Source organism: Athene cunicularia (assembly GCF_003259725.1).
Source record: "Athene cunicularia isolate RWA chromosome 7 unlocalized genomic scaffold, athCun1 chr7_part1, whole genome shotgun sequence".
Lineage (NCBI taxonomy): Eukaryota > Metazoa > Chordata > Aves > Strigiformes > Strigidae > Athene > Athene cunicularia.
Window position 1 is genome coordinate 17,118,438 of NW_020799107.1, and position 14,967 is coordinate 17,133,404.

The 14,967-nt window shown below is 35.2% G+C and overlaps 1 protein-coding gene across 7 annotated transcripts in view; it reads right to left on the minus strand.

The window, feature by feature from the left end:
• Positions 1 to 14,967, minus strand: part of B3GALT1 (beta-1,3-galactosyltransferase 1) — a 200,151-nt gene that overhangs the window by 50,921 nt on the left and 134,263 nt on the right. For 5 of the 7 annotated variants that reach the window (XM_026852551.1, XM_026852547.1, XM_026852548.1 and 2 more), the window contains one exon: positions 7,461 to 7,564. The gene's annotated coding sequence lies outside the window, so the exon portion shown is untranslated. Of the gene's footprint in view, positions 1 to 7,460; positions 7,565 to 8,036; positions 8,068 to 9,550; positions 9,574 to 14,967 lie in introns of those variants that run through there. The other 2 variants (XM_026852552.1, XM_026852553.1) reach the window with 2 other exon arrangements.

Here is a 14,967-nt window from a genome sequence, read left to right on the forward strand (position 1 = left end):
AGACTTCTTAGAGAAGTCTTTGATGAAGAAACAAGAGTTTTCAAGTGGAGATATAAAGCCTGGAAGCTTAGCAACTTTTGTCTTGTTAAGAAGAAATATATTAATTAGGTACAAGATTAATCTCATTAAAATCAGTGACAAAACTCATTCTGCTCACTGTGACATTCAGCAGAATATGGAAACGAAAGGTTAAAATTTGTTATTGGCTGCTACTTTTTGAGGTACTTAGTGGAAAAATGAGTTATGCTCATATGACTACAAATTCTAGATTAAGATAATGATTATTTGGTAGCTGAAAATGTTTAGTATTTACTACTATTTGGGAAGTTAGATAATAACAAGGTAACTGAAGATGAAGCAACAAGATTTAGAAAGATTTATGGGCATATTAAAAAAAAAGTTTAGGACATCATGTTAAGGCAAATGATGACGATATGAGACTATCTGTGTGTGTGTGTATTAGTACCAGAAAAAGCATGGTGGTGAGAGAAGCATCACTGGTATGTTGAATCCCCAGCATTAAAAATGTTCACATTTGTTTTGACATTTATGAATGATCAGACTGTTACCATGTGATGAGTTGCGCTGTGCATGTAAAGTAATGCCTCATAATATCATTGCTACGCAAATTAAATTCATGTTACAGGAATCCCCTACTGCTTTCTTTGACGAACGACTAAGAATCTGCTGAAGCAGAGAGTGTGTTTTCATATCTCTCTGATGACAAGCCCTCTGATAAGAGGAGGTTGAAAGAATGGTATTTTTGGTCCATAATAAGGTCTGAGTAGCAATGTTCACATAGCTTTTAAATCAGCTATGACGACTAACTAAAAAAGCTATATCCAGGCTGTGTGCTCTTTATACATAGCACAGAGATTCATTTCCCAGATTGCTTTCGAAGGAGGGTAAATGTCATTTTTAGTTGATAAATGGGATTAGTGTTCTCTGAGAGACAATGGTATTGGATAAAAATCTACATCTTTTTTTTGCTGTGATAGTAATATAATTTCAAAATGTAACTTTTCTTTCTCTTACTTCTTTCCCTCTGATATTCTATACTGACATTGTTCCAAATGTTACCCAGTCATCTTGCCTGCTTTGCCTCTGAAAGTCACGCATATATAGTATTATCTTACATAAGGGAGATTGTTTTTTATTAGCATATTTTACTCTTCAAAGGTTTAAATTCCTTTTGTGAAACATTTTTTACTCCTGGAGGAAAAATAAATTGAGAGAAATGTAAACCAATTGCTACCTCTTTCTCAATATGTTTTTGTTTCTGTATTTTAATCATTCATCAAAAGATTCTTCTCTGTAAAATTATGTCATTATAGAAGACAGTCAGGCCATCTACAGAAATACATTCCAGAGGTCTTACATTGTCTTAATGAAAATTCCAATCGTAGACATGGCTGTTAACTTTTTTTATTTATTTATTTTGCAGTCAATAATACATTATTGATCTTTTCTTGAGCTTAACTCTTGACGTATTAGCAAAATCTATGATTACATCTTTAATGCATTTCTAGCAGAAAAATGGTTTTTAGTCTACCTGAAATGTTTGTTATTCACTAATATGGCTGTTACTTTTAACTGAATAAGTGCAAGAAGAGAATATATTTATTTTTGCACATATTTTCCTGATGTTCTAGAACAGTCTTTTAGACAGAAAATTCTTATGACCCTATGAAAATAAAGTTAGGAAATCAAAAACATTTTGCAAAATATTTCACATAGATAAATATTTTCAGAGAGAAGACAAGTACAAAACCCCACAACTTCATATGGAAGTCAGTGGGAGTCTGACCTACTTGGACTTACGCAATTTTAACAATTATATTTCTGTGTCAAACTATGTAATGTAGTTTATTTTTTGGTTTGGATTTAGTTGGCATATGAAATATTATTTGAGAGGATTTTTATTGTGTATGTGAATCTAAACCAATCTTATTTTATCAGTGTAGTAGATTATCTTATGTCTCTTAGGACAGGATTTAAAGTAAGAGTTATCTGCCTCTGTGAATATCTTATGTTAGTAACAGATAAACTAAGCACAACTCATACGCCTGGCTACAGAACTCTATTTCAATAAACTTGTAAAACAAAGACTAATTAGATGACATGGTCTGTAGGAATTAAATAGAAGCAGAGGAATAAAGGAAATACTGATAAAATTAGACAGATGTCGCCATCTAGACCTCTTCCATTCAAAGTACTTTTTCCTCTACACAAACTTGCCAGAGTTAAACGACTATTTTGTGACCTTGTAAAACCCTGACATTTGTATTCTTTTCATTCTAGTGCTTAGTAAATGGATTGAGTTTTCTGTTAATAACTGAAGAAAAGAGAGGTGCAAAGAGGACAATGGACATGGCTATTTTGCTGCTAATTAAAATAACTGAGTATTTTGTGTCAGTTGAAGGTTAACCCCAGTGGGCAGCTATTTATCTATTTCCAGGAAAGTAGGGCGTAATGGTGCATAACAGTTACTTGGGAAGACAAATGCCATAATTCCAAACGTTTCTGCTTCCTCCTCCTTTGCCCCAGCTTCATTGCTGAGCATGACATAATATGGTATGGGATATCCCTCTGGTCATTTGGGGTGAGTTGTCCTGGCTGTGTCCCCTCCCAGCTTGTGCACTTGCAGCCTACTGAGTGGCAGGGCAGTATGAGAAAAAGAGATGGCCTCGATGCTGTGCAAGCACTGTTCAGCAATAGCTCAAACATTGGTGTGTTATCCACACAGTTCTGGATGAACTGCTGTGAAGAAAACTAGCTGTATCCCAGCCAAAAGCTGTAGTGTCTGAAAGGAAGGGAGACAGGATTAATGCAAGAAATGGAGAATAGGCGGCTGCAATAGCCTGACCAGAAGAGATCAAAAATTCCTGTGTGAGCTACCACGCAGTTGTGACTTATCTATAAATGCTTTGGCATAATAAAGCAAGTAATAGACTGGCCACTAGTGTGGTATGTTTTGGCATACCTTCAGTGGTTATTCTGGACAAATATGCAACCTATTGAGGACTGGGCATATATATGGTTCTCTTTCACACGTTTCTTCTGCAGCTTCTCCTGTAGTACACAACAGAACTGTACTCAGTGCTTCTTTTTGTATGTATGCATGTCAGTGTCCTCTAAATTGTATAAATAAAAGAGGCAAATGCTATTTCTTTCTACTAGATATGATGTTTGAGTAAAGTGAAATTTCACCTCTTTGCTTTGCAATGTAGATATCACCACTGTGGTGAGCTAAACACCAGTGAAGTTTGATCTTGTCAGTCTATCAAGCTGATCAGCAATTTCATGCCAAGACTGGGGTCCTCTATAGAGGGCTAAACTCAGTGTATACATACATAATTAACTGTAATTTTAGTATAGCTCCTCAGGTTGACTTAATGAAAACTGTATTGGGTTTATTCTTTAATACATTTATTACAGTAGATTATTCAGTAGCAGAGAGAACCAGTCACAACTGAGCAACTTTTGCCATGTTCGTAATTGCTGTTCATAACTTTGAGAAGGTGAAAAATGTTCTACTGATAAGGCTGATCTTGCTGATGCAGAAGGTGGAGGGGAGAAAAGGAGGCATATCCCTCTGACAATTAAGAAATCCTATTGAATTCTTCCAGTTTATTTCTCTCTCTTTCAAAAGGCTATGTGATCACATCATCAACATCTTAATTTTTTTCTTTAAATTAATGCAGATAGTTATTTCTTTGCCAGGTTCCTCCAGTCATCATTCCCACAACTTGCTTCACATAATCCCTGCTCTATTCTCACCTCCACGATCCCATTCAGTTTGAGTTTGTACAGGGAAATTTTGCAAGCTAAAGTTGTTCCAGTGTGTTTCCTTCTTGGCACCATACCCCTCCAAAGTTTTTATGTTTTTGAAGTCAACCTTCTGGAAGGACATGAAACACCACAGGCAATCATAATTTTGTGTTAATGACACTATTTGTCGGTGAATTCAGAAGTGAAGTTTTCAGTTAATTAAATATGAAAAATAATCAAAAAGTGCAACAGGCCCTGTTATTTTGATATTATGTTCCATTTATTTACTGCACTTTCAGCTTTCAGTATTACGCAGATTTTGTGCATTAACAATAAAATCTGAAAAATAAGAATGAATGAAAAGCATGTTCTGATCAGTTAACCATGGAAATCTAAAATCCTGCAGTTTAACACTTGTCTACAAACCAAAAGTCATTGACTAAATTTTCAGGTTACGGTCTTATAGTCTCAAGTAGCTGGAAATGGAATAATTGCTGTTGTAACTATTTAAATGCATTCCCTGTGATCTAATTGCTTTTGCTTTAAATTATTATGCCCGTTCCTCATTTAGCATGCCCAATACATCCACTTAGACTTACATGATTCATTTTGTCTTCACTTTAGGATAGATTAAAATGTTGTTGCACTCTTGAAACAGGAAGTTAGGACTAAGAATGTGTAATTTATCTGAAACTCAAGTAAATGCTATTTAGGTTAATGTTCAGCTGGTTTGAAATAGGTCTCTGAAGGCACAGACTAGGACTGGTCTAGGCTACAAGTGCTGCCTCCTGTTGCCATTGAGCATTCCCTCTGTTTGTGCAAATATTATGCACTTCAGGGTAGCAGTATATAGCAAATAGAGAGTGTGTGCACTGCATTGTGTATTCCACCCTAGACTGTGCTTTTCTGCATGCTGATACATACCCAGTTGCTTTGGTTTATTTTCATCACAGAAAATATATATGCTGTGACTGAAGGGGGATGCAGAATAGTCCCTTTTCAGGTGAAGGGTGAGGGAAAGGAATAATGCTTAATGGCTGCTACTGGCTGGCAAAATGTTGTATGTAAATTAATGCATTTTGACTTTTTGTGTGGACAGATGGTAGGTTAAGGCAAACCTAAAGATATTCCCTCCCATGATGATTTTGTAAATCAGCATAGCAGATTGTCAGTTTGTACACTGTTCTAATGGGACAAATTTTTTGACTGCTGGGTTGTTGCGTGGCACTAAAACTGTGTGAATTGTACCTCAGTTCTGTATCCTGGCAAATCAATGTTTGCAAGTATCTGCAATCATTCAGTCAGATTCCTGAGTGACTCTGCCTGTGAAGGATAATAATTTCTGGCATCTTAATCTCCCTTCTTTTAGTGCTAATGTCTAAAAAGGCCATGATTATATTTAATTTTGTGAAATCCAGCACGCAGCTTTTAATTTGGCTGAGTTCTGCAGCTCTATCCAGCCACCTCCTCCCCCCAGCTCCCAAGAAAGAAAACTTTCCTCACAGTAAAATGGATAAATTTCCATTTCAGTCCCTCTAATAGTGCTCTCCAGCTCTGGATGGCTGAAATGCCTTCTATTTTGTCCTTTGCTAGCCTCCTTTTGCCAATATATAAACAGTATATTCACTCTAGGAAACAACTTTATATGCACTTCTGCAGTGAGCATAGGAAACATTGCTGTCCAAAGAGAGCAGCTGAGGTACTCTTTGAAACTGAGAAGCCCTAACACCCACCTTGACAGGCTTGACTCAGCATATTAATTTGAAATTTCAATCTCACTGCTGACTCCTATATTGTGTCAGATTTTGTGTTTGGAATTTAGCCTTGTATCATAGTTGTTTCTGAAATTATATTTATAACCAAAGCAGGAAGATAAAGTTATTTAAAAAACCCCTCATATCAAATTCCTTGGAAGGAATGGTTTATGTTACTAAGCACTCCCCAAGCCTCTGGTTTTTGATTCTGGGTAAGAAAGCAATATGAACAGCAGCTGACTTGCTGATCCCTGTCTTCGCTTAAAAGTCAGAGCTTAGGCATTCATTTAGAGGACTGAATGCTTTTTTTTTCTTTTCACTAGAGCCTGTACATTTCTTCTGACATTCACAGTTAATATTGATACTCTGTAGGCCAGAAAATATTACTAGAGAAAGAATGCATCAAGGCTGATTCTGTTTTGAATGGAGTTGGTGGCAGTTTAACCATTGCTTGTAAAAGGAGGAACACTAGAGTAAAAAGGATTTATAGTTCAGACGTGTTTCATGGTTGTGCATCTGTATGATACAGATTTACTCACGCTATTTTGAATATATTTTAAAAAGACAGTCTCTCTTATTTTCTAGGGCATTGTCTTGTTTTTAGTCTCTCCATAATTAGTTTCTATTTATAGAGCAGATCAAGAGAAGTACTTCGCAGATGTCAAAAAGATTCATGTTTTCTCACATATAAGTGCTTTTTGCTTTAACTTTATGCAAATACTTTGTTATTAATGCTTTTTAAAAGACCACAGGAGGTATATAGACTTTTTTGTATTATTAATACCAGCCATTTGTTTTTTGCTTTCATTTGTAAGTAATTCAAACTCTGCCACAGAAAGGAAAAATGGGCTATATGTATTTAAGTGTACACATAAAGATTAAAAGGATTGCAGTCTTCATTTTTTTTTTTTCAGTCACCTACATCCCTGTAATAGGATCTCTAACATGAAAGTTCTATTTTACAAAGTGCTATTATCAACACTTGTTTCTATTTTTCATCTTGGAAAAACATTTAATTTCCAATTTAAGTTCTCACTACATATTTTTCAGTTCCCATATATTATAAATACACCTTCTGTGTCTCAAGAGGTTAGGTAATTTATTGCTTTTGACTCAATAAAATTCTACTCAAAAAATGCTACTGAAATTTTTGTAAAATATCATGTGAGATTTAAAAAAAAGTGATGAGTAGAGTTACTATCATCCTAGTCACAGGTTGTGAGTTTAAATGCATGTTCCTGTGAACTGTATTCTGTATGCTAGTATTGTTGTATGTTCTATTCTGTATGACTTTATTCAAAAGTCCTTTGTAGCTGCAAATAAAATGTAACTATTCCCTTTTAATATGATGCTAATAATGAAGTGGTAGATGCATAAAACAAAGTATTTAAAGCATGTAGATGTTCTAGATACCATGATAGCATAGAAAAGAAAGACATCATGAATAATGAGAAACTTATATTTAAAGTGAGAGTCCTTTTATAGAGCCACAGCAAACCCCTCCTTTCTCAACCTTCAAATTACTTCACACTGCCTTAAGATGACATAATAATGGAAGTATCCTTTGTTCTGTGGAACTATCCCATAGAAAAAATGTTCTTTAGTAGTGGCTTTTGTATTTGTGCTACACAATATTCTCAAATAATTAATTTCAGCCTTTATATTGTGTTGTCCATCTTGGATTGTAAAGGGGGGAGAACTTTCTTAGGTTTTCTTATCCTTTTAAATACTTACATTTAGTGTAAAGAATCAAATCAAAATCTTTAATCATTAACAGCCCAAAGAACTGTTAAACAATAAAAAAGGCAGTCAACACAGTTTAATAAAAGCTGCACTATCCAATGAAATCATATAATACTGTGCATTTATACTGTTGTATTAGCTATAAAAAATCTAAACCAGTTTATAATATTGTACAGTTATGTAGGTACTTACCATTTTAAAAGCAGCATCAAATGGAATTGGTGGAAAGTCCCAAGGTGTAATCAATAATTGATTAAGATGATGAGCCTTTATGGTATTCTTTTGAAGTGCACAATCTGAAATTAGAGGAAATTTACTGACAGTTGTATCTTTTTTTGAAAGAAGGATTGCTCAGACATGTATTAACAACAAAATCAATGTCTATTGCCTTCTACAGAGTACAAGGAGAGCGATTTATTTTGAAAATGTCTTTCAGCCGGGTAACTAGGTAACTTACACTGTGCTACATGAGCAGGTTTGGATTCCATTTTGTGAAGCAGGATTCCAGTGCAATGAGTGAAGGAAACAGATGGAGTAGAAGGAGGACAGATGGGTACCAAAAAATTACAGCTACCGTTTTCAGTACCTGTGCATTAACTGCCATAAATCAATTTATTTTCATTTACTAAAAAAGGAAAATCACAGATTATGATGCCAAAACATTACAGGGCCCCAAACCGCTCTATGTTGAAAGCATATTTATACTGGTTAATAAATTCTATATGGGCTACATATGAGAGTAAAATTTTCTGCAGGCAAGAACCTCACCCCCAGTCCAGCCATTTCATTCTGGGAGATTTAAATATCTCTCATTCAGTGGGGGGAAGGTTTATTGGCTATTCTGCCATATTGGACAGCTATAAAGCTTTGCTTGTAGACCAGAGGTGGGCTACTGAAGTCGTACAGTGAGTGCTAGGGCGCTGCTCCACCATGAAGGCTCCAAGCAGACTGGGAAGGAGCTGAGCCTGGAGAATCCAAAGTAAAGGCTGAGAGTGCAGGAGGCCACTTTCTCTCCTGCAGCAGCCTTCAAATGCAAAACAAAAATGGTGGATTAGAAAATCAGAACAAATTTACTATATATATACCAGCAGTCCTTATCTGTTGCATGGCACAGCTGCTCTGTTACATACTTGACCTTGACTTAATTTGATCATCCCTGTGTTTAAACAGGAAGTTCAGCTGTGAGCCAAATAATTTCTTAACACCCCTCACCCCACCAGTAACTGCCAGCTTGTTGCTGATACTGTTGAATTTTTATATGAACACCTGTCTGTTAGAAATTGTATGATACCCATCCATCCAATTTACATTTCTTTCAGAACATCTTCCAATTAGTGGACTTTCAAAACTGTAGAATACAATAGAAATCACTCTTGTAATCAAAATATTTAAGAAATGAAGAAATATAGGTCAGAATATATAATTACTCTCATTCTTTTTGAATTTATAACAGGAAGTTTTCTTTCATAGAAGCATTGCATGAATAGCCACTATATTTTGGTGCAGCAAGGCAAAAATATGAAAAAGTCTGTAACTAAAGTATCTTGGAATTGGCATTCTGTCTGATTTTCTCTCAGTTCCTTTTAAAGTTTCCTATTAATAGTTTGAATTAAAAGTTCACAATTGTCTTAAATTTTTCAAAATAATTTTCTAATTAAAAATATCCATTTTAGGGGTTAGGCTCACTACTTCTGTAATAAAACATAAATCAAATATGGTGCTTTGTCTTCATAGGAAAAAAGAATAGTTAGACTTTATCCATCAATCTATAAAATGCAATTTAGAGCTTAATGTGGCAAAACCTGAATTTTTTAATTTGTTAGCTGACTGTAGATTACCTTCCCTATATTATCTCATTCAAGGTGAACATTGCAGTGCTGGCTATCATGAGTGCTAGAGGCTGGTGTACAGTCTTCAGCCATAAACAAGTCCCATTCAAAACTCATCATCTTCTCCTCCTACCTTTACACAGATCTCCGTTCAGTTGGGATGTAGCCTATGAATCAGGCAAATAGCTCAGAAGGGGTGTGGTGGGATAAACAGGAAGGAAATGGTTTGTCTTGGATTCATAATTGAAGTGGAAGAAAAATAATAGTTTGGTTTCCTTCAATTAGAAAACATTAACGATCTGAATCTAGTTTTAGAACAGCTCTATTTATGCAGATACAAATATGATACTTTTTTTGGGGGGTGTTTTTTTTGTTTGGTTTTGTTGGGGTTTTTTTTGAGTTGCAGAAACTTTAATATGGTTGCCATTATTTTTTTTTTCTACTGGGACTTACTGGAAAATTCCATATCTCTGTAGTCACTGAGCTTCTTTGCCTCCCCCACCAATCGCTCCTTTTCCAGTCTGAGTTTGGAATAAAATAGACATGGAATAATGTTTCCTTTAAGCAGGTAGGAGATAAACTATCCAGCTTTCTTAAGCCATCTGTCTGAAAGAGATAGTTTAAAATCTTAACCAAGATCAAAACAGTGAGGAATTCTTTTTGATTTTTGTAATTTGAAAATGGAAAGGAATTATAGCATATTCATTTTGAAAGCATAGAATTGCATTGAAAATTAAACGCAGACTGAATTTTACTATTTACTACTACAATTCTTTTGAAAACAAACAAGCCTGCAACACACAAAGTAGGCACTCTTAAATCCTTATTAAAAGTAATGGCCACTAATAAGTCTGCCCTAATAGATAACCCTTCAGCCCCTTGAAACCTGGCACCATGTAGTGTCAGGAACATCTTGATACTAGTACAGGGGAGTAGTATAATTATTTTGATCCATGTAAGTTAGACACGAAGAGAAGATAGTCCAAGGAGAAGGAAAAGACCATTCTGCTGTCAGTACTTATCAGCAGTAACTCTAAGTGATGTGCAACTTTGTTTATATATTTGATTTGTATTCAGCCCAGAATGAGATTGCCCTTTCTCAAATGGCTTGATCGCTTTTAATTCCCTAGAGAATGCTTTTAGAAAAGACCAATCTTGTACAAGGGTCTTGCTGATCACTAAATGTGCGTCTTCTTGCCCTTATGTGAAGAGAGCAAGAACGTGTATGCACTGCAGAGAATAGAGCCCTTTGTTAAAAATTGCCTGGCAGTCCTCAGCAATTAGGTGCTGGAGACTGTCACCCAAGTGCTAAGGCTAAGTTGCAGCAAATGTCAAATGTCTCTAAAGTGGTCAAAATGCAAGTGTTTGGTCTTGTTTATACCTAATACAAAAGATGGTACAGTAGATTAAATGCGTCCTTGCACTATCATCTCTGTGGTTTTGGTTCCACTGTTCTGCTTGGAGGAAGCATCTGTACAAGTTAGCTTATTAAAGTAATGTAAGATGACTGTGAAACAGCTGTGGGGCATAATGTGAAAAGAAAGGTCATAATCTTCTGTACAAGTACAAATGGGAATAAATGCCTGGTATATTTGCTGCTTTTGGAGCATCTATCAAGAACTGAGTATCCAGCAAGATTCCCATGCAGGAAATTACTCTTACCAAGGAATTGTTTCTTTCTGTATTTTTGTCAGTCAGACAATCATTTGCAAATGAGTTGAGCTTCATCATCTAAGCTGCAAGTTGAAACAAGTGTATTCTGTTCTCTATGTATATGCAATATATATGAATTAATCTATTGGATTAGTTCAGTTACTAAAATCAACCAAACAGCAGATTCCATTCTGTATATGAAATTAGAATCTTAAGTTAAAGTAGGTTTCATTATTTCAGATAATGATAAACCTTTCAAATTAGTTACTTCAGTTTGGTTTTCAACAGCATGCATGACTACAAATGAGAGTGGATTATGAAGATAATAGTATAACCCATATAATTGGTAAAGGAATATGCCAGAAAGAGTTTGGGGGGCCTGGGAGTTCAGGATCCCCACCTTAACTTTGTGTGCCCTAATTCAGGTGTGACTGGCTATGGGAAGTGTGCTGTGTGTGTTTCAACCATCCTCCTCAACAGAATCATGCTAGCCAGCAGTCACAAGGCCCTAATACTTTTACTGGTAGAGAGTAATTACAGAATACTAGGTATTGTAGTATTAAAAAAAAAAAAAAAAAAAAAAAAAAAAAAAAAAAAAAAAAAAAAAAGTTATTACTCTCTTTTCCACCACTGATGAATTGAATGGTCTGTAAATAACACTTTCTTTTCACCTCGTATGTGTCCTTGCACAAAAATGCTGCTATTGAATTGTTCTGAATATGTCTTTGCTTAATTTCAAAGTTCAAATTAGTGATAGTAATAACCTTGGTCTCTGCTTTGCTGTTTCACTGTTAAGTAGTACATTAACAAAGAAACGTAAAACTCAGTGTAACTGATGGCTGTTAACATTTCTTCTTGTATCTTTGGGGATTCTCATATACTATTCTTAGTTACTTATTCCAGAATCTTTAAAAAAAAAAAAAAGGTTTTGGGCAAACACTTTTTCCTCCTGACAGTTATTATTCTTACTGAAATTGAAACCTCTTCTTTGTGAGGGAGAAGAAAGTATAAAGACTTGAGGCAGGTTTTAACAATCTTAAGCCGTGACTAAAGCCAATTTAGATTAGTTGGCTTGAGCGAATGTAGGGAAATGCTGAGGGGAGGTGGTCAGGAAAATGAAAAATAAACATAGGCAAACAGGAAAAATATAGCAAGGAATATGATGAAGAAAAGAGCAAATTAAGGTATGAAGGCACCTAGAGATTGGAGAGACAACAGTGATTATTAGAAATAGGATAGCAAAAAAACAGAGGAAAACATAGCAAGAAACAGAGAGAGAGCAAGTGTAAAAAGGTTAGGACTAAGAGGAAGGTTTTCTGAAGATAACACCTATCTGTCAATGTGTCTGATTTCTTTTGTTCCAGATTCTGATTTCATGATCCCCCTCATCTCTCATATCCTGTTGACTTGTAGGCTTTTTTCCCAAGCAATCCAGCTAGATGTGGTAAGAACGTGGTAAATTTATTCCTGCTAGGTCTGAACACTGTGGGTATGAGCTGCTGCTCACTAACTGCTCTAGGAACTGATGCTGGTTTCTTCCATAGCCCCCCCAAACAGTATATATGTGGCTTTAATTATTCTAGCAGTGAGTTTGTTACCGCATGTGTAACTATGTATAGAGGTCTGTAAAATGTTTAGATGTGAACATGAATCTCATCTGCTATAAAGAAAATGTATGCTTTTAGTATACTAGGTCCTTATTTGCCCTTATTAATTCAACTGTTCTTTCCACACTGGTAAATAAGCCTTTTAAAAGAATAAATTTAATTTTATTTTTCACTAAATAGTCACATGAAAAGTTGCTGTGATTAATCATGAATCTTCCAGTAAAGCATGTAATGTCAAGCTTTTTTGGAGGAGAAGGGAGAGTGGGGGCAGCATATAAAATGATTTCTAGAACACTGAAGAAGAAATAGGATGGGGAGTCTGGAGACATTTTTTAGAATATTTAGTATTAATAATTTTGAGAGATAGGAATCAAAGCACCTTGTTTTCTGTATACGGTTAGTATAGGACGACCTGTAAATGAGATAATTTAAAAAATATCCAGTTCTGAATCTCTGATAATACTTCCTTCAGACTCTTGACAAACATTTTAGCAGTATAATAGATTATATTGTTTTTCCTTGAATACTTTTAAAATTTGTATATATAAAACTTCCTCAGACAGGTACAAATACAAAATACTGGGTATATGCACAAATAAGGTGTTAAGCAGACAAGCTTGTGTAAGGAACCTGATGTTGTGATGATGACTATTCTGCAGAATGGCTACCATGATATATCCTCCTACTTAGCAATAGGAGAGGGATGTGTAATTAACTCATTAGAATGGTGAAGATCATGTTTAAGGCACCTTCACTTTCCTCAGCCCTCTTTTTTTCCCCAGACACCCAGATCACTGAAGAATTTATCACTGCAGAGGATGATGTCTGGTGTATGACTTGTTTCGTTCCCCCTATCTTTCACAGGCATTTGTCCTACCTTGTTTCTTTGACTCCATCTGAAAGGAAAGGTGTAGGATCATATGTCATTGCATACCCTTGCATGGGAAAATAGGCATTGCTTGACTTTTGCCATGCATTTAATCAAGCCAGAGTAGTTCAGTAAGCACTACTAATATTTTTAAGCAAACAGAAAACAATTATGACCTACTATCATACCTGCTGTACTTTAAGCTAAAGACTGTCAGTGAACTAGAAACCACTGGCTGTGATCAAAGCTTTCATATTTTAGAATGAAATGTTTTGTCATTCTTATTTTCTATAGCTGTTTCTGTAAACTTAGAATTGAATCTCAAGTGTTGATTTGTTCTGATTATATTTCCAATGGGAAAATGTCAGATATTTCTGGAGAAATTTTATTCCTAGAAGATCTTGAATTGCAGCCCTATTATGCATATTTTATCCTTGGAAAGCTGAATGGAGTTTATCCAATTCTAAACCTTAAACCTTTTGTGAAATGCCTCTATTAAAATGCAGCCTCAGAGTTAGGAAAAAAAAACCCTGAAACTAAACAAATCTAATAAAGAGTATTGTGTGTGTCTGTATATGACAATGTAAGGATGATAAATTTGACTATAAATATCCATTTCTTTTGTAATGACTGCTATATATTTTAAGTAGGGCATCTGTAAAGGTTGCTTCTTTAGTTAGTAGCAGCAGCAGAGTTTTGACCTCTTTCTTAAATAGCTGTTCGTTGCAAAGTGCATGCCACCCTTACTAAACTAAAGCTCTTTTGTTTTTAGATTAAATAATGACCAAGGTCCAGTCCTGCAGCCCACTTTTTTTTTTCTTCCTCAGTGCTGAAGTCAGCAGAAATTCTCATCACAGGCCAGAGGCTCAGAACTGGCTCCTTGTGTTCGTTGAGCACCATAATTACATGCCAGCTTGACTTCTAATTATGTTCCCTGACATCTCACTAAGTTTTTATCTGCAATGACAAAGGCCGAGTATATTTTAAACAGAGGCTTATCATAATATTTTACAGTCTCATTAAAACTTTCAGCCAGTCTAGTCTACAATTTAATCTTTATGTGTACACTTAAATACATATAGCCCATTTTTCCTTTCTGTGGCAGAGTTTGAATTACTTACAAATGAAAGCAAAAAACAAATGGCTGGTATTAATAATACAAAAAAGTCTATATACCTCCTGTGGTCTTTTAAAAAGCATTAATAACAAAGTATTTGCATAAAGTTAAAGCAAAAAGCACTTATATGTGAGAAAACATGAATCTTTTTGACATCTGCGAAGTACTTCTCTTGATCTGCTCTATAAATAGAAACTAATTATGGAGAGACTAAAAACAAGACAATGCCCTAGAAAATAAGAGAGACTGTCTTTTTAAAATATATTCAAAATAGCGTGAGTAAATCTGTATCATACAGATGCACAACCATGAAACACGTCTGAACTATAAATCCTTTTTACTCTAGTGTTCCTCCTTTTACAAGCAATGGTTAAACTGCCACCAACTCCATTCAAAACAGAATCAGCCTTGATGCATTCTTTCTCTAGTAATATTTTCTGGCCTACAGAGTATCAATATTAACTGTGAATGTCAGAAGAAATGTACAGGCTCTAGTGAAAAGAAAAAAAAAGCATTCAGTCCTCTAAATGAATGCCTAAGCTCTGACTTTTAAGCGAAGACAGGGATCAGCAAGTCAGTTGCTGTTCATATTGCTTTCTTACCCAGAATCAAAAACCAGAGGCTT